The following is a 20,694-nucleotide window of genomic DNA, read 5'->3' on the forward strand; positions in this document are numbered from 1 at the left end:
TTTACCTTCATTTCTTAGAAATAGCCTTGTCTTATACTCTGTGGTGCTGAGAAAGGAGACCTGAGCTCCCTTGTACACTGATACAACAAATTATGAGTAACATCAGTCTCAGAAACACAATGTTAGATGCTCTGCATCCTTCTTGGACCAAGTTTTCTGAAGGAAAATATGATAAATATTAAGAAAGAAAGAAAGGGCCTGTGGGAGTAATGAGGGTACAAAGTGTGGAAACATTTAGCTCAATGCTTGGGAACTTGCCTAGCATGTTGAGGTCCCCAATTCAATCTCCTGCCAAACACACAGATGCAGCTTCCCACGGGTGACTGCTTGTATATGTGGACTGGCTCCTGAAAGAAGAAAACTGCCTGGTTTTGCCCTATACTGCTTCACTGAGTCTTTCCAGAACAAGGGGCCACTCCTCTGTTCTTCTTGTACCTCATTTAATGTGTGGATTATGTTTTTGGTATTCCAGTTTTCTAGGTTAATATCTACTTACTAGTGAATGCTTACCATAATTCATCTTTTGTGTCTGGTTTACCTCACTTAGTATGATGTTCTCCAGCTCCATCCATTTGCCTAAGAATTTCATGAATTCATTGTTTCCAATGGCTGAATGGTACTCCATTGTGTATATATACCACATTTTTTTGCATCCACTCTTCTGTTGAGGGATACCTGGGTTCTTTCCAGCTTCTGGCAATTATAAATAGGGCTGCTATGAACATAGTGAAACATGTATCCTTATTACATGCTGGGGAATCTTCTGGGTTTATGCCCAGGAGTGGTATAGCAGGATCTTCTGGAAGTGAGGTGCCCAGTTTTTGGAGGAACCGCCAGACTGATTTCCAGAGTGGTTGTACCAATTTGCAATCCCACCAGCAGTGGAGAAATGTTCCTCTTTCTCCACATGCTCGCCAACATCTGCTATCTCCTGAATTTTTAATCTTAGCCATTCTGACTGGTGTAAAGTGAAATCTCAGGGTTGTTTTGATTTGCATTTCCCTAATGACTAATGAAGTTGAGCAGTTTTTAAGATGCTTCTCCGCCATCCAAAGTTCTTCAGGTGAAAATTCTTTGTTTAACTCTGTACTCCATTTTTTTAATAGGGTTATTTCATTTTATAGAATCTAACTTCTTGAGTTCTTTATATATATTGGATATTAGCCCTCTATCTGATGTAGGGTTGGTGAAGATCTTTTCCCAATTTGTTGGTTGCCAATTTGTCCTTTTGATGGTGTCCTTTGCTTTACAGAAACTTTGTAATTTTATGAGGTCCCATTTGTCAATTCTTGATCTTAGAGCATAAGCTATTGGTGTTCTGTTCAGGAACTTTCCCCCTGTACCGATGTCCTCAAGGGTCTTCCCCAGTATCTTTTCTATTAGCTTCAGAGTGTCTGACAGCTGATAAACAACTTCAGCAAAGTGGCTCGTTACAAAATCAACTCAAGCAAATCGGTAGCCTTCCTATACTCAAAGGATAAGCAGACTGAGAAAGAAATTAGGGAAATGACACCCTTCACAATAGCCACAAAAAACAGAAAGTATCTTGGTGTCACTATGACCAAACAAGTGAAAGATATGTATGAAAAGATCTTCAAGTCTCTGAAGAAGGAATTGGAAGAAGACCTCAGAAAATGGAAAATTCGCCCATGCTTATGGATTGGCAGGATTAATATAGTTAAAATGGCCATTTTATCAAAAGCAATCTACAGATTCAATGCAATCCCTTTCAAAATCCCAACTCAGTTCTTCATAGAGTTAGAAAGAGCAATTTGATGTAATAAGGATACATGCTCCTCTATGTTCATAGAAGCCCTTTTTATAATAGCCAGCAGTCGGAAAGAAACAAGGTTTCCATAAATGGAGGAATGGATACAAAAAATGTGGTATATATACCCAGTGGAGTACTATTCAGCCATTAGAAACAATGAATTCATGAAATTCTTAGACAAATGGATGGAGCTGGAGAACATCATACTAAGTGAGGTAACCCCGTCTCAAAAGACCTATATCATGGTATGTGCTCACTGGTAAGTGGATATTAGTCTAGAAACTTGGAATACCCAAGTCATAATCCACATATCAAATGAAGTCCAAGAAGAATGGAGGAGTGGCCACTGGATCTGGAAAGGCTCAGTGCAGATGTATAGGGCAATACCAGAACAAAGAAATGGGAAGGGGTGGATGGGGGAAAAGGAGGAGGGGAGAGGGCATATGGGACTTTCAGGAAGTGGGGAGCCAGGAAAGAAGAAATCATTTGAAATGTAAATAAAAAATAAATGGAATTTTAAAAAAAGAGCAATTCTCAAATTCATCGGGAATAACAAAAAACCCAGGATAGCTAAAACTATTCTCAACAATACAAGAACTTCTGGGGGAATCAGTATCCTGGACATCAAACTTTACTACAGAGCAATAGTGTTAAAAACTGCATGGTGTTGATGCAATGACAGGCAAGTGATCCATGGAATAAGATTGAAGACCCAGAAATGAAGCGACACACCTATGGTCACTTGATATTTGACAAAAGAGCTGCAAACATCCAGTGGAAAAAAGATAGACTTTTCAACAAATGGTGCTGGTTCATCTGGAGGTCAGCATGCAGAAGAATACAAATTGATCCATTCTTATCTCCTTTTACTAAGCTCAACTACAAGTGGATCAAGGATCTCCACATAAAACCTGACACACTGAAACTAATAGAAAAGAAACTGGGTGGATCGGTAGAATCAATATAGTTAAAATGGCCATTTTGTCAAAAGCAATATACAGAGTCAATGCAATACCCATCAAAATCCCAACTCAATTCTTCACAGAGTTAGAAAGAGCAATTATCAAATTCATCTGGAATAACAAAAAAACCAGGATAGATAAAACTATTCTCAGCAACATAAGAAAGTCTGGAGGAATCAGTATCCCTGACCTCAAGCAATACTACAGAGCAATAGTGTTAAAAAACTGCATGGTATTGGTACAGTGACAGGCAGGAGGATCCATGGAACAGGATTGAAGATCCAGAAATGAACCCACACACCTATGACCACTTGATCCTCGACAAAGAGGCTGAAAACATCCAATGGAAAAAAGATAACCTTTTCAACAAATGATGCTGGTTCAACTGGAGGTCAGCATGCAGAAGAATGCGAATTGATCCATCCTTGTCTCTTTGTACTAAGCTCAAATCCAAATGGATCAAGGTCCTCTGAAGCCAGACACTCTGAAGCTATTAGAAAAGAAACTGGGGAAGACCCTTGAGGACATCAGTACAGGGTGAAAGTTTCTGAACAGAACACCAATAGCGTATGCTCTAAGATCAAGAATTGACAAATGTGACGTCATAAAATTACAAAGTTTCTGTAAGGCAGAGGACACCATCAAGAGGACAAATCGGCAACCAACAAATTGGGAAAAGATCTTCACCAATCCTACATCAGATAGAGGGCTAATATCCAATATATATAAAGAACTCAGGAAGTTAGACTCCAGAAAACCAAACAACCCTATTAAAAAATGGGAAACAGAGTTAAACAAAGAATTCTCACCTGAAGAACTTCAGATGGCGGAGAAGCATCTTAAAAAATGCTCAGCTTCATTAGTCATTAGGGAAATGCAAATCAAAACAACCCTGAGATTTCACCTTACACCAGTCAGAATGGCTAGGATTAGAAATTCAGGAGACAGCAGGTGTTGGAGAGGGTGTGGAGAAAGAGGAACACTCCTCCACTGCTGGTGGGGTTGCAAATTGGTACAACCACTCTGGAAAGCAGTCTGGCTGTTCCTCCGAAACCTGGGCACCTCACTTCCAGAAGATCCTGCTATACCACTCCTGGGCATATACCCAGAAGATTCCCCAGCATGTAATAAGGATACATGCTCTACTATGTTCATAGCAGCCCTATTTATAATTGTCAGATGCTGGAAAGAACCCAGGAATCCCTCAACAGAAGAGTGGATGCAAAAAAAATGTGGTATATCTACACAATGGAGTACTATTCAGCCATTAGAAACAATGAATTCATGAAATTCTTAGGCAAATGGATGGAGCTAGAGAACATCATACTAAGTGAGGTAACCCTGACTCAAAAGGTGAATCATGGTATGCACTCACTAATAAGTGGATATTAACCTAGAAAACTGGAATACCCAAAACATAATCCACACATCAAATGAGGTACAAGAAGAAAGGAAGAGTGGCCCCTTGTTCTGGAAAGACTCAGTGAAGCAGTATTCAGCAAAACCAGAACAGGGAAGTGGTAAGGGGTGGGTGGGAGCACAGGGGGAGAGAAGGGGGCTTACGGGACTTTCGGGGAGTGGGGGCTAGAAAAGGGGAAATCATTTGAAATGTAAATAAAAAATATATCGAATCTAAAAAAAAATAAATAAATTCAAGGCCAAAAAAAAAAAAAAAAAAAAAAAAAAAAAACTGGGGTAGACCCTTGAGGACATGGGCACAGGGGGAAAGTTCCTGAATAGAACACCAATAGCTTATGCTCTAAGATCAAGAATTGACAAATGGGACCTCATAAAATTACAAAATTTCTGTAAGGCAAAGGACACTGTCAAAAGGACAAAATGTCACCCAACAGATTGGGAAAGGATCTTCACCAACCCTAAATCCAACAGAGGACTAATATCCAATATATACAAAGAACTCAAGAACTTAAACCCCAGAGAACCAAATAACCCTATAAAAAATGGGGTACAAAGCTAAACAAAGAATTTTCACCTGAAGAACTTCAGACGGAGGCCAGAAGGGAAAGATATATGGCATCCGTGGATATAAAACGAATGGACAGTGAAGACTCCCACTGGTATTGTGGTACAGAGGTTGACAGAGATTGTGGAATTGGGTCTGGGAGAACTTTAGTATGAGAAGTTCTATAAGAGGTCTGGCTGGTGTTACAGAAAGCATGGCCTGGAGCCATGGTTCTCAACCTGTGGCTTCCTCATCCTCTTTGGAAGAGTAATGACCATTTCATGGGGGTTGAATATCAAAAATCCTCTATATCCGATTTTACAATATAATTCCTAACAGGAGCCACACTACAGTTATGAAGTAGCCACAAAGTAATTTAATGCTTCTGGTTGACCACAACAAGAACTATTTTAAGAGGGCACAACATTGAGAAGAGGAGGAACTACTGGCCTACGGTGCATGAATCCATATGAAATGAATCCCTGCAAATGTTTTCAAAATACATAAAAGATTCTTGCATATCTTGACCAACAAACACTTCCCTCCCAGGAGGAGTAGACTTCCTCTACATTGGTCTACTCTTCTTAGTCATCATAAAAGCATGATGATGGAGCTTTTTGCTAATTTAGATGCCAAGAAAAAGACAAAGGATTTCTAATACTGGTAAGAAAGTCTGCACAAATATCTTGAGCTGAGCAGAGCTGATTGGACTATATGTGACTTCTCAGAACATAAACAGCTCTGAAATCCACCGAATGATTTCAACTGTTTTATTTTTATTATATTTTATTAGGTTAAGGTTTTGTATACAGAACTGTTTGTGCCCATTGAGACCAGAAAAGTGTCTCAGATCCACTGCATCACCAGTTACAGGTGGCTGAAAAAACTCTCCTCTGTCTGCTGGAACTGAATCAGTTTCTGAGAGAGCAGTAATTCCTTTTGCAGCTGAGTTCCCACAAACTGAGCCTTTAAAAAGTCTTCATTGTCATTTTAGTCTCAGATAAATAAACATTCATGTTTGATTTCTCCCTTTCTCTGGGCCCTGGTCATTTGTTCTGTTTAGATCAGTACATACAGTTTTCCTGGATGAAACTCTGTTGAGCTGTGCTTAGGGTCAGCACCTAACTTGAATCCCAGTTTCCAACGTGTCAGACAAAAAATAAACAAGAACATCAACAGGGCAGATGTCAACTTGATTGACCCAGACTCTTGTGCTGCCCTTCTCACACCTGCCATTTTAACATAGTACAGCTGTTTTAATCTTGAGCCACCATGCTGTCTTGCCACAGATTCTGTATAAATGCTCCCATAATACTGTACTCTAACCAGAAGTCATTGATAGCTACATTGGGTGTTGCCATTGGAAGACAGGTGTTGGACATGTCTGACTAGCTTCTAAAATCTCTTTAGGCGTTTGAGTGAGGGCTCAAAGAAAATATTCTCTGTGCAGAATCCAGGGAGTGGAAAGTTTCAGCTGCCAAGTGGGGATGTGACTCCAACATTGACTTCCACTCCGAGGTCTCAGAGACCTCAGAGGAATGAAGTGCAATGAAATTCAGGGCCTGGGTCTTTAGATTCTTTCTGCTGTGGAGGTCAGCCAGGATGAGAGTGTGTGCAGCATTCTCCACAGAGAGGATCCTGCAGAGGGCATGCTCACACATGACCATCAAGTGCTCCAGGCCATACCTGTCAGCTGCTGTCAGCACACCAGTGGCCATAGGGTAGCTGTTGAGGTGTGGTGCCTTCCCTATGTAGATGAAGTCCATCATCTCCTTGAAGACCTGAGGATCCAGGTCAGGGATCTTCACAAGGTTGGTTAGTCTCTCCTGCATTTCATGTTCAAACATGGCTCTGAAAACTGGAGAGCGAGCTGCTAGGATGGCCTTGTGAGCCCTGAATTCATGGTCACCTACCAATAGGGAGCAGTCTGTGAAAAGAGATTTCTCCCACAGCTTTGTTAGGTCATCTATCAACATCTGCCCTGTATTCTTGAATGCAGGTGTTATGTTCTGTTCAGGCATGCTAAAGAAGGCTCCTATTATGTTCACCTTGCAGCAAAGGGTGAGCTGGTCTTGAGGGACAAGCCAGTGCTGAAGGGGAGGAGGAAATCTCGAGAGAGGAACTTTTTGAATCCCAGTGGTTTATTTGGCAGAAAGCAGGCAGCTTTCGTGCACTTCATACTTTGAAATTTCTCTCCTTGGAAATTTATGATCCAGAACTGGAACTTGGCCCAAACTAGGCTTCCTGGTTGGCTGATCAACACCAGGTGAACTGACAGGAAACCTTTGCTTTCTTCATCAACCCCATTTGTGTGTACTCTCAAACACCACGCCACATCTTCACTGGCCTCTGATGAGAACACTGGGCTTGTAATCTCTTTCTGAATCCCCCACATGTAAGTTGAAAAGTTGCTAATGGTCCACTCATAGCACAATTTCTGAACACTGTTCTGTGTGGAGTCCCAGCTCTTGGCTTCCATTTCTCCTGACATTTCTGAAGGAGGTAGAATTTGGAAGTTAAAGGTGATCTGAAAGAAGACTAGAAGTTACTTATATGTCTTCCTCTTGGATACAATTATAGGTAAACATTCGATTTGAGTTTCAATTTCTCTAAATCTCTCTCTCTCTCTCTCTCTCTCTCTCTCTCTCTCTCTCTCTCTCTCTGTCTTTCATTGTCTCTCTCTCTTTCCCTCTCCCTCTTCATCTCCTCTCTTAGTATCCCTACTTAACTCCCCTCCCAAGGCTGCAAATAAACTCTATTCTATGCTAGTCCTGTCATATGACTGGTACCCTAGGGGCAAGGGAAGCCTTAGCATGGTCCAGCCAGAGTACCCCCTCCCACCCTTACCATAGGCATGTCCTGCATTTCTTTTTATAAAACACAGCATTAATGTTGTGACTCAGATTTAGAAACTTACAGGTTAACATCTCCCACTGCCACATGAACTTGCCAGCAACAATATTGCTCTCTAGAGCTATCCATCCAAACATCAGCAAATTGGTTAGCTCCCTCTCCCACACTGGTCAGTGTATACATCCCCTGGTCCCAAGGGAGGGGTGTTGACCTCACAGCCACTTTATGGTGTCCTGGTGGATGGTGATATTTACAGTCTTTAAGACTGGCATCCTTGCTCACTCCTCATTTTAGGACATTTTCCCTTGAGTGAGATTTCCTCTCTCCTCTGCATCATTTCCTTTTCTCACTGTTGTGAAACCCCAGGCCTTTGTGGACCATTCTCCTCACAGCCCACTCAGGTATTGGCCTGAGCTCAGACCACAACGCAAAGCTTGAGGTCTTAATGAACTGACCCTCTTGTTGTTTAGTTATAAACATTTCCTCAGAATTCTGCTAGCAGAAATTAATAACTGCTGATCTCACCCAGAAAGGGTATATCTTCGCTGACATTCCCATGCTCCCTCCTGAGATGCCACGGACTCTTAAAGGCTTCCAAGTTCACAGGCTAAATTTGGCCCCAATATCCACTAAGCAATAACTCTCCATTGCTGTTTGAGGGCACTTAAATTTTTACAAACCTCTCACCAGCCATTCAGATAAATGGAAAGATTTCTATGCAGGGCCCCCTCCCACTACCTTCTTCTCTTGCAACTTTACTTCTTTGCTCTCCCTCCCACATACAGGCACAGTGAGAAGGCTGCCTTGATTGTGGTATGATAAACACTGAGAAACAGTGTTCCACCTTGATCTAAGGCTGCCTCTATTCTCCTATCTCTGTTCCCCCTTGCTTTCTTGCTCCCTGCCTGACCCAACACGATGGGACACAAAACATGCTGTGCTAGAGCAGAGTTGCAGGCAGACAGAGCACAGCTGCAGGCCCTGCCTCTTATTCCCTGGCCCACCCAAGGTGCTTCCTTCCTTGCCCTGCCCCACTTGTGCCCTACTTACACTAGGTTGAGCTGCTGCCTATGCTTCTGTGCTCCCGGGGTCCCCGCACCACCACCACTGTCAGCTCTCTGAATACTTTCCATTATGTTCTGCATCAGCTCTAAACCAGGTGTGACAGCTGAGCTGCTCCATGCACAGATCAGACCCACTGCTCTGTACACATCAACAGAGGCTGACTACAGTGAAAGGGGAGACCTGCTGTCCACCAGACAAAATGTGTCCATTCATCTCCATATGTATGTCCTTTTACATGTTATCTGCTGATGCACAATTATTTCTGCCATTCCCACATATAACAAACACATTACATTCCTCTAGGCAGAGTTGTAGCTTCAGTGCTACCTTTGTTCTGGGCAGTCTTGTGAGTGTCTGCCATCTTTTTTGTAGGAAGATAAGGTTTTCCTATGCTTTTGCTTCAGCACCATCTTTTTTTTCTTTTGTATCTTTTTTTTATTCGATATATTTTTTATTTACATTTCAAATGATTTCCCCTTTTCAGGTCCCCCACTCCCCGAAGTCACATAAGCTCCCTTCCATCCCCCTGTTCTCCCATCCACTCCTTCAGCACTACCTTTGTTCTGGGCAGTCTTGTAAGTGTCTGCCATCTTTTTTGTAGGAAGATAAGGATTTCCTATGCTTTTGCTTCAGCACCATCTTTTTTTTCTTTTTTATCTTTTTTTTATTCGATATATTTTTTATTTACATTTCAAATGATTTCCCCTTTTCAGGTCCCCCACTCCCCGAAGTCACATAAGCTCCCTTCCATCCCCCTGTTCTCCCATCCACCCCTTCAGCACTACTTTTGTTCTGGGCAGTCTTGTGAGTGTCTGCCATCTTTTTTGTAAGCAGATAAGGTTTTCCTATGCTTTTGCTTCAGTACCATCTTAAATAAGGGAGGTCAGATAAATGGCTGTAGCTTTAGTGCCATCTTAATTAATGACAGTCCCATGATCACCCAGCATCTTTGTTATGGGCAGTTCCTACCTCACTGCCTCCTCACCTTAGAACATCGTGACAGGGTCTTTGAAGTCTATTCTGCCTTGATAAATAATAATTTAAATATTAATTTAAAGATTTAGAATAGCAAACAGGTAAAAGATCACTGCTTTAAGTTAAAGATTGCCTAACTCAGATATGCTTAATAGATACTAGCTCTCATTCTTCTCAGAAACTGCTGAATGTAACAACAAATGTTTAAGCTTATTAGGACAGAAAGACTCCATAGCATAAAAGTTACCACCCCCTCCCCCAACCAAGATCTCTGAAAAGATGTATGCAGTGACAAGACTGCCTAGACTGCATTATGATAAGCACTGAGGTTCTGTGCTCCATTGCCTTGCTGATGCCGGCACTCAGCCTACATTATTGTAAAACTGAGGATAACCAGAAAATTAAATGTCTCATATTGCCTAGGACAGGGTGGGTCATTTCTCACAAATTTTTGGGTTTTTTTTTTGAGTCAGGGTTTCTCTGTGTAGTATTGGCTGTCCTGGAACTCACTCTGTAGACCAAGTTGGCCTTGAACTCAGAAATCCACCTGCCTCTGCCTCCCAAGTGCTGGGATTAAAGGCGTGCACCACCACGCCCAGCTTTCTCCCACATTTCTACTCCTCAAGAAAAAAGCTTCTTGTCTTCTGGGCCTAATGGTGACATTGACTCTGCCCGAGTTATGATGGAGAACCCAGGCACCTGGGAAAATTGTCTAGGTAGTGGACTATTGAGCAAACTCTGTCATTTTAATTAATGACTTCTAGATTTTAATTTACTTTTCATAAATGTCTAACTACATTGACAGCTAAGCTAACTCTAGAAAACAGAACCCTAATTCTTTACCCCAAATCTAAATCTCCCACTTTATTAGCTCATTAGTCAATTTGTTAACTAATTATGACTACCAGATATTTTATCAAAGACAGACAAGTTTGCCTCACTCACAGGATTCAAGATAAAGTACACACAGTTCAGATATAACCTTTCAGACCTACCCTTCTGTTACTTCCTTTTCTAAGCTCAGTTCCCAGTGACTAAATGCTTCAAATTTATCTTCCCTGTTATGCCACTGTCCTAACATTAATAGTTTTTATAAATTAGAATAACCCTAATAAAACACTCTACTATACAATCCCACTTTTATATTGTAAGTCCAAATTTGAAGTTTCCTTTGACTGTCTTTAACCTATAGACTTAAAGTGTTTCTCATGCTAAATATTTTAACTCTAAACTCAAGGTGTTTCTCATGCTAAACTATATGATCAATTATCATATTCACAAGGTTGTCAAATTTTCCAGTTAATTGTCTTTTCAATACATACTTCAAAATGCTTCTCATTATACTACATTGGTATACAGTCAGTCTCCTAGAGAGAAAAAAAAAGCCCTTCTGGTTCCTGTTCCACAAAAGGTTTCTGTCTTCCCAAAGCTCATCCTGAAGACTTCTCATGCTATTAACACATTTATCTCTTTTGTAAAATTATAATCTCCAAGAAACACACTGAGATTGACCTCTCATGGATGAAACAGACTCCATTTCGATAAGTACAACTGCCAGTCAATAGCCTAAGTTCCCACTTGTGACCTATTCCAGAACGTAGGATTCCTCTCCTCTTCCCTGGGATTGGGACTTTCCTCACCCCAACCACCAAGACACAAATGGTTCGACTGGATCTGCTCCTTTTACCTAAAGATGGTTCCACAAACCCTGGATAGCAAGGAAACAGCCAACTTTCTAAGATGGAACCAACTTCCCAATAGAAATTTTCTTTAGTTTCACAAATACACATCCTCCCAAAACAGCGGGAAATAGCTAAAGATCACGGAGTCCCTATCCCTGCTCCACCATCATTTCTGCCTAGTTTTCACCTTTATTTTAAATTAATCCAAAATGAAGGAATGTTAGCATTCTTTCTAGGGTCTACCCAACAGTTTCCTGGCAATAACCAGGTACCGTTGACTCACCATGAAAGGAGATGTTTGCCCCCTACTTCTCTCTGATCATCTTTTAGTCTTTTCCTCTCCCAAACTCTGTAATCACTTTCTCCCTCACTCCTGTTACACCATCCTCCTCATTCTCCATGTGTTACTAGACAGATTCTCCTCTCCTCTCCCTCTTCTCTCCCTCCCTCTCCCTCTCTCATTCTCTCTCTCTCTCTCTCTCTCTCTCTGTCTCTTTCTCTCTGTCTCTTTCTCTCTCTCTCTCTCTCTCTCTCTCTCTCTCTCTCTCTCTCTCTCTCTCTCTCTCTCTCTCGCTATATCTGGGTGTTTTTCTCTACCTCTACTTCCTTCTCATCCCTACTCAACTCAAATTCCCATAGTTTAAATAAACTCTATTTCATACAAAAGCTACATTAAACTATATACACATGCTATACATTCTCATTTCAAGTATATTTCATTAGTCAGGGTTCTGTAGAGACCTGTAGAATGAATTCCTCCATATAAATTGAAAGTGGATATCTGAATATAACATACAGACTGAGGTCCAGCTTTTCAACAATGGGTAAAGCCAGTACTTACTTAGTCCACAAGGTTTGAAGTCTCAGGTTTACTTCAGTATATGCTGGTATTCTGAAGTAGGGTCTAATGCCACTGAAGGAATGGGCTTGCTAGTAAGATGAGAGCAGGCAGGCAAAGACACAAAGCTTCCTTCCTCATTTGCTTATATAGGCCTCCAGTAGAAGGCATGGCCCCATTAAGGGTGGGTCTTCTAGTCTCAAATTTTGGATTAAAGGTGTTTGTTTTCCTCCCTGAAGACTTAGATTAAAGGTATGGGATTTTCTAACTTAATAGTCTGTGTTTGAATTGTTCTATCTATTTCAATTTAAGCAAAAAAAATGTTTTTAAAGACACACCCTCCAGTTTTGGATGTTACTTAAGTCCACAGGTAGTCTAGACAAGAATAGGCATCACCTTTGCTTACTGGGATCAGTCTTCCCTAAATGAAGGTAACATGTCAATCTCTGCACAGATATTATTTATACTTGTGCTGGTCTAACACTGATTTTGCCATAAGCATGATCAAAGATGGGGTGTTTTCCTTAACTTGTCATCTGTCTTGATGTTCACCAAATGTAGGGCATGTGGAAGAGCTCCTTTATGGAGTGCAGGAAGCAGAGCCACAAACCTCTGAAGGGTTAAAGCATATATTCAACACATATCAAAGAATAGGGTGTTATTACTGCCCTCATTTAAACTGACAGGTAAAATTCTGCCTGTGACTCTCATCTCTTCAGTTGTCATGTCTTAGAGAGACCCAAGTCCTAGAGGACATGGAAATAATTACTGTGTTTCAGTCAGCTCCACAGCTCCTAGCTCTCCAGTATGTCTTGCTCCAATTTTGCTTATCCCTCAATATTCAATAACTGAATCTATTTTAATTTTTTATTCCCACATTAGACTTATTGAAACTTATTAGTCACTTCTGAACATCAGTGACTCTGTATCTCATGCTTTTGGTGCCTCAATAGGAGGATCCCCTGCTTGACGTCTAACATTTGAAATCTTGTAGATGATCACAGTGCAACGGGCCCTTTGCATGAGAGATGTTCTAAATTGTTTTCTTAGCTCCTAGGAACAAGCTTATGTAGGTAGAAGTTGCCTCCTATAGGAGAACTGAGACCCCCTGGGCAGCAACCATAGGCTTTGCTAATGAAATCTCTGTCGCAGAGTGGGACCTCTGTGAGGTATTTTGTTAGGGGGTGGCAGAGAGGTGTGATTTTATAGATGACTTCCCAGAGCCAATAGAATTTTGTACCACACAGAAGGAATATAGCCCTGGAAGCATCCTCATACCAGAGAACACAACTTGTCATTACAAAAAAACAAGAGTCAAATGTATGTAGAAAGAGACAGGGTGTGTTGGAAGAGAGGGTGGGGGGGAGAGAAACAGAGATGAGAGAGACAGAGACAAAGACAGAGACAGATAGAGAGACAGAGGCTACACAGACAACCAGTGGTAGCTGTCACATGTCCAGAAAGATGAGAATCTGGGGATGTATTTAACGCTTTCTGGACACTGGTGTCTAAACTGAAGATGCTTTCTCATACCATACTTACCTTCAGGGATGACAGTGCAGGCACCTTTCAAATAATTCAAATAATTTCCTAGAAAAGTAACTTTTATTTGGACATATTAATTGTTGTCTCTGGGGCTTTCTGCCTTGATCTGCTCATCTAAGACTAGTCCTGGAAGGTTCTAGCTTCCCTCAAATCAAATCTCGGTTTAGAATGCTCTCAGCTTCTGAGACTTACAGCTGAATAAGCTCACCACTTTCTAGTTCTCTCTGACCTCTGGCAGTCTGCTTTAATTTGTTCTGGCTCAAAAGTCTGCTCCACTGTAACTGACTCAGTCTGGCTCTTCTCATCTTCTCCTGAATTGCTCACGTGGTCTCATACTAACTTTCACAATCACTTCTAATCTTCAAGGTCCTCTCACTCTCTGGCTCATTCTATCTTTACCTGTTTCTTCTCTCTTTCTCTCTGAAGTGATCTCTTTCCTTTCTTCTCTCTTCTAGTAATGGTCGGGCATATCCTTTTCTGTCTAATCTTTCTTTAATTTGTTAGTTTCTCTGAACATTGGTGCTTCTTTCTATAAACTAACTTTACCTTAAGTGTTTGGAATTAAAGGTGTGTACTAAGTGAATGTCTGTATTCCACCCAGAAGGATTAAAGGTGTGTGCCAAGGCTGAGGCACTCCACAACTAAAAACAGTTTTCTTCCAAGCATAACACATTTTTGGGGTTCACAATTTGATCAAATATGCTGTGACAGTTTTCTTTTAGTATGGAGGTGTCAGGCACTACTATGTGTTTTGGGAACACATTGATTAAGGTAAATCTCGGGAATCTGGATCTCAGGTTGAACACCCTCTGGAATTCCTTGACCACTGCCCTCTCCCTTGCCTGAGAAGCTCAGAGAACCTAGTGTCTCAAATTGTAGTCTCTGAAACTTCTGTGGATTTGATCTTGGGACAGCATAAAAAGGGTTGGTGGGCACTCCCTGGAAGAAGAAGAAGTTTTGTTCAAGGTTGCCTAATAAACTGCTTGGAGGAAGAAAACTCCCCGGTGTCCTGTTATCTCTTGCTGGACATGGGGGGGTCAGTATTTACTTATTCTGAAAGGTATGAAGTCTCAGGTATTCTTCACTATATACTGGAATTCTTAAGAAGAAGGGTCTAATGCCAGTGAAGGAACCTTTTCAACAAATGGTGCTGGTTCAACTGGAGGTCGGTATGCAGAAGAATGCAAATTGATCCATCCTTGTCTCCTTTTACTAAGCTCAAATCCAAATGGATCAAGGACCTCCACATAAAGCCAGACACTCTGAAGCTAATAGAAAAGAAACTGGGGAAGACCCTTGAGGACATCGGTACAGGGAGAAAGTTTCTGAACAGAACACCAATAGCGTATGCTCTAAGAGCAAGAATTGACAAATGGGACCTCATAAGGTTACAGAGTTTCTGTAAGGCAAAGGACACCATCAAGAGGACAGATCGGCAACCAACAAATTGGGAAAAGATCTTCACCAATCCTACATCAGATAGAGGGCTAATATCCAATATATATAAAGAACTCAAGAAGTTAGACTCCAGAAAACCGAACAACCCTATTAAAAAATGGGGTACAGAGTTAAACAAAGAATTCTCACCTGAAGAACTTCGGATGGCGGAGAAGCATCTTAAAAAATGCTCAACTTCATTAGTCATTAGGGAAATGCAAATCAAAACAACCCTAAGATTTCATCTTACACCAGTCAGAATGGCTAAGATTAAAAATTCAGGAGACAGCAGGTGTTGGAGAGGGTGCGGAGAAAGAGGAACACTCCTCCACTGCTGGTGGGGTTGCAAATTGGTACAACCACTCTGGAAAGCAGTCTGGCGGTTCCTCCGAAAACTGGGCACCTCACTTCCAGAAGATCCTGCTATACCACTCCTGGGCATATACCCAGAGGATTCCCCACCATGTAATAAGGATACATGCTCTACTATGTTCATAGCAGCCCTATTTATAATTGCCAGATGCTGGAAAAAACCCAGGTATCCCTCAACAGAAGAGTGGATACAAAAAATGTGGTATATCTACACAATGGAGTACTATTCAGCCATTAGAAACAATGAATTCATGAAATTCTTAGGCAAATGGATGGAGCTAGAGAACATCATACTAAGTGAGGTAACCCAGACTCAAAAGGTGAATCATGGTATGCACTCACTAATAAGTGGTTATTAACCTAGAAAACTGGAATACCCAAAACATAATCCACACATCAAATGAGATACAAGAAGAAAGCAGGAGTGGTCCCTGGTTCTGGAAAGACTCAGTGAAACAGTATTTGGCAAAACCAGAACGGGGAACTGGGAAGGGGTGGGAGGGAGGACAGGGGAAGAGAAGGGGGCTTACGGGACTTTCGGGGAGTGGGGGGGTGGCTAGAAAAGGGGAAATCATTTGAAATGTAAATAAATTATATCGAATAAAAAAAAAAAAAAAGAAGAAGGGTCTAATGCCAGTGAAGGAATGGGCATGCTATTGAGATGAGAGCAGGGAGCCAAAGTAAAAAAGCTTCCTTCTTCTTTATGCTTATAGTGGGCCTGCAGTAGAAGGTGTGGCCTAGTTAAGGGAGTGTCTTCTAGTCTGAAGATATGGATTAAAGGTATGTGTTTTTCTGCCTCAAGGCTCAGATTAAAGGTGTATATTTTTCTCAGATTAAATGTGTAGGTTCCCCCCCACACACCAGAAGAATTTGCATTTTAACTGAAACTACCTACTTCAACTTAAGAAAAATATTTAGCCTTTAATCCCAATACTGCAAAGGCAGGCGGTTTTCAGAGTTCAAGGCCACCAGCCCCTGCCTAATGACCACCAAAGCAGAGGGGAACAGAAGTTAACTTTATGTTAGACACATGGTGGTGGAGCATGCCTTTAATCCCAGCAATTGTGAGGTGGAGGCAGGCAGATTTCTGAGTTTGAGGCCATCCTGGTCTACAAAGTGAGTTCCAGGACATCCAGGGCTACACAGAGAAACCCTGTCTCAGAGGAAAAACAAAAACAAAAAACAAAAAAAAGTTTATGTTATGGCACCCAGCACCAGCCAATTATGTTAACAGACACAGTAGCTTTACAATTAGATGTTTTCACATTTACTCCCTGCTTGCTGCTTAGTATATAGCCTTGCCACATAGATATCCAGGGCTCCCCAAACACTGTAATCACCTTACATGGATATGGTGTGGCAGGAGCTAACTCAAATAAAATAAAGATCCTTCTTGAGTTGCAACAGAGCACCTCTCCCTATTTTAGGAGATCACTAAAATTTCCATGGCTCTACACTCCAACACTATGGACTATGATCAAATACACCTTGGTTTTACTTTTAACTGGAAATGCTTTGTATGTGTTGGGGTTTGCATCCTGAATGACTTCTATCACGGAATGTCTGGAAATGCCTCACACACGTTCTGGACACTGAATCAACTGATCATGGCTGAATTCTATGTGTCCAAACAGAAGTCATCCTAACCATTTTCTTTTCTTTTACAGCTTTATTTATTTATTATATGTAAGTACACTGTAGTTGTCCTCAGACACACCAGAAGAGGGTGTCAGACCTTACTATGAATGGTTGTGAGCCACCATGTGGTTGCTGGGAATTGAACTCAGGAACTCAGGAAGAGAGATCGGTGCTCATAACCAGTGAGCCATCTCTCCAGCCCTTGACCATTTTATTGAATAGAAGACAGCGTAGGTGGATGTCTCAGATTTTTTTGGAACGACGATTGAAAGCTTCCTGTTCTGTCCAGAAATGCTGAAGGAGCCTTGTACCATGCTCACCTTGCAGCAGAGGGTGGGCTGGTCTGCAGGGAGAAGCCAATGCACATGGGAGAGCAGAAAAGCTCACAAGCTGAGCTTTTTAAATCCCCTTATGGGTTTTGCAGTAACGTAATTTTTGTTATATTCAGTTATTGATGTAGATGATGTTTACCTTCAATTCTTAGAAATATCCCTGTCTTATACTCTGTGGTGCTGAGAAAGGAGACCTGAGCTCCCTTGTACACTGATACAATAAATTATGAGTAACATCAGTCTCAAAAACACAATGTTAGATGCTCTGCATCCTTCTTGGACCAAGTTTTCTGAAGGAAAATCTGATAAATACTTAAGAAAGGAAGAAAGGGCCTGTGTCAGTAATGAGGGTACAAAGTGTGGAAACGTTTAGCTGAATGCTTGGGAACTTGCCTAGTATGTTTAGGTCCCTAATTCTATCTCCTGCCAAACACACAGATGCAGCTTCCCACAGGTGACTGCTTGTATATGTGGACTGGCTCCTGAAAGAAGAAAACTGCCTGGAGACTGAGCACAGGATGGCAGAGGCACACTGAACACTGCATTGCTTGATCTCTGAGGCATTCCTTAAAGGAATCACTGAGTCAGGGTGTGTGGTTCTCAGGAATAATCTTATCTGGGAGGAGATCCAGAGCAGTTAACTGGTGACACTTGGGAGAATGGCAGAGTTCTCATTGCGGTTTTGACTATCAGAAAAGGACCCAATAATAGTCCCATTATAAAAGAGCTTAATAATCACTGATATAATTTTAGGAAATCTAATAAGATCATCATTAAGCCTTAAGTCATCTATTTGTCTATTTAGCATTGCTATAAAATAGTATATCTTCATAGAACTGCAGAGATATGCTCCAAAGGGGTGTGCTATTACTTAGTGATTATAGATATAGATATAGATATAGATATAGATATAGATATAGATATAGATATAGATATAGATATAGATATAGATATAGATATAGATATAGATATAGATAAAGACATATATGGAGATGGAGATGGAGATGAGATGGAGATGGAGATGGAGATGGAGATGGAGATAGAGATAGAGATAGAGATAGAGATAGAGATAGAGATAGAGATAGAGATCACTAAGTGATATATATAGATATAGATATTTAATAATAATAGGAAGAGCATATTAATAACAGGAATCTTCCCTAAAATGAATCCCTTACAGCCTTTCTAAAGAAGGGTGAACCTGTCACAGATTATATAATACTCTGAAGCAGGCCATCTTAGCATAATGTCCTACTACTTATCAGTATAGCTCTTTCATTTCATTAGTTAGAGTCACCCCAAGATAATTTATGCTGTTTGTGGCTATTGTGAAGGGTGTCATTTCCCTAATTTCTTTCTCAGTCTGCTTGTCCTTTCAGAATACAAAGGCTACTGATTTGCTTCAGTTGATTTTGTAACCAGCCACTTTTCTGAACTTGTTTATCAGCTGTAGGAGTTCTCTGATAGACTTTTTGGCTCACTTAAGTATACTATCATATCATCTTCAAATATTGACACTTTGACTTTTTCCATTCCAATTTGTATCCCATTGACCTCCTTATGTTGTCTAATTGCTCTAGCTAGGACTTCAAGTACTATATTGAAAAAATATGGAGAGAGGGGGCAGCCTTGTCTAGTCCCTGATTTTAGTGGGATTGCTTCAAGTTTCTCTCCATTTAGTTTGATGTTGGCTACCGGTTTGCTGTATATTTCTTTTACTATGTGTAGATATGGGCCTTGAAATCCTCTCCTTTCCAAGACTTTTAGCATTAAAGGATGCTGAGTTTTGTCAAGTATTTTTTCAGCATCTAATGAAATGATCATGGGTTTTTGTCTTTGAGTTTGTTTATGTAGTGGTTAAAATGGATGGATTTCCATATATTGAACTATCCCTCCATCTCTGGGATGAAGCCTACTTAATCTTGGAGGATGATCGTTTTGATGTGTTCTTGGATTCAGTGGGCAAGAATTTTATTGAGTATTTTACATCGATATTCATAAGGGAAATTGGCCTGAAATTCTCTTTCTTAGTTGGATCTTTGTGTGGTTTTGGTATCAGCATAATTGTGGCTTCGTAGAAGGAGTTGGGTAGTGTTCCTTCTGTTTCTATTTGGTGGGATACTTTGAAGAGTATTGGTGTTAAGTCTTCTTTCTTTGAAGGTTTGATAGAATTCTGCACTAAAACCATCTGGTCCTGTGCATTTATTGGCCGGAAGACTTTCTATTACCCCTTCTATTTCTTTAGGGGTTATGGGTCTGTTTAGATGATCTATTTGATCCTGATTTAATTTGGTATTTGGTATCTGTCTAAGAAATTGTCCATTTCCCCCAGATTCTCCAGTTGTGTTGAGTACAGGCTTTTGTAGTAGAATCTGATGATTTTTTGAATTTCCTCAGTTTCTGTTGTTATATCTCCCTTTTCATTTCTAATTTTGTTAATTTGGATACTGTTTCTGTGCCCTTTTGTCCCTTCCCCCACAGCATTGAGCTGGACTTCTCAGCCCATTCCATTCAAGCTGTGACATTCCTGGCTGGCAGCCCCCACCCTTCTGCTGGTGTTATCTCTGGCCTTTGTTCCCCTTAGAACAATACAGCTGCTTTCACCTTGACACTTTCACCTTATAAACAAAGGCTGCCTCAGGGCAGTCTCACCTGGAAACCAGCAGAGACCTGTGAGACTTGAAGCAGGGAACTGCTGAGAAGAAGAGCCAAGGAATTCGCGGCCTTCCCCCTTGATGTGGGGGGGGAAGGGTTGTTTTCTAAAGACTATATATATTGGATAAATAATAGTAAAATCAGTCTCAATGGGCAAAGTTTTGTCCTGACTCATTTCTCTTTAGTCCCCTTCCCGTTTATCCCCAGAATTCTCTTCCAGGTCTCCAGTTCACATGCGGCCGTGGGCGGCTACATAATGGTGCCTTGAACAGGAACCGACCTGATACAGGAGAATTTCCTGAGGTAACCCTATCTGGCAAAGCTTCGCAGAAAAAATGGAAAGAAGATGGTATCCGCACGGTAAACAACTATAGGAGTTAAATGCTAGCGCTAGTGTAAAATTTTATCCTTTGAAACTATTGTTGTGGGTGCAGAAGGATATGGCTAGGCAAGCAGAATTGTGTTGACCCAGCACAGTAGCTGCTTGGGATAGATAGATAGATAGAGAAAAAATGGGACATGAAAGTTCGCGTGGAAACTTGCTCCCCGCAGCATCCTAGGGCTGCTTCAGGCAAAAGGGATAGGGTTTAAGGAAGGAAGGTTAGA

The 20,694-nt window shown here is 41.1% G+C and overlaps 1 pseudogene; it reads right to left on the minus strand.

Moving 5' to 3' along the window:
* Window positions 1-6,102: 6,102 nt before the first annotated feature.
* Window positions 6,103-7,187, minus strand: LOC127683627 (TD and POZ domain-containing protein 1-like; annotated as a pseudogene).
* Between the last annotated feature and the right edge of the window lie 13,507 nt (window positions 7,188-20,694).

The sequence above is a fragment of the Apodemus sylvaticus genome, chromosome 4 (assembly GCF_947179515.1).
Source record: "Apodemus sylvaticus chromosome 4, mApoSyl1.1, whole genome shotgun sequence".
Lineage (NCBI taxonomy): Eukaryota > Metazoa > Chordata > Mammalia > Rodentia > Muridae > Apodemus > Apodemus sylvaticus.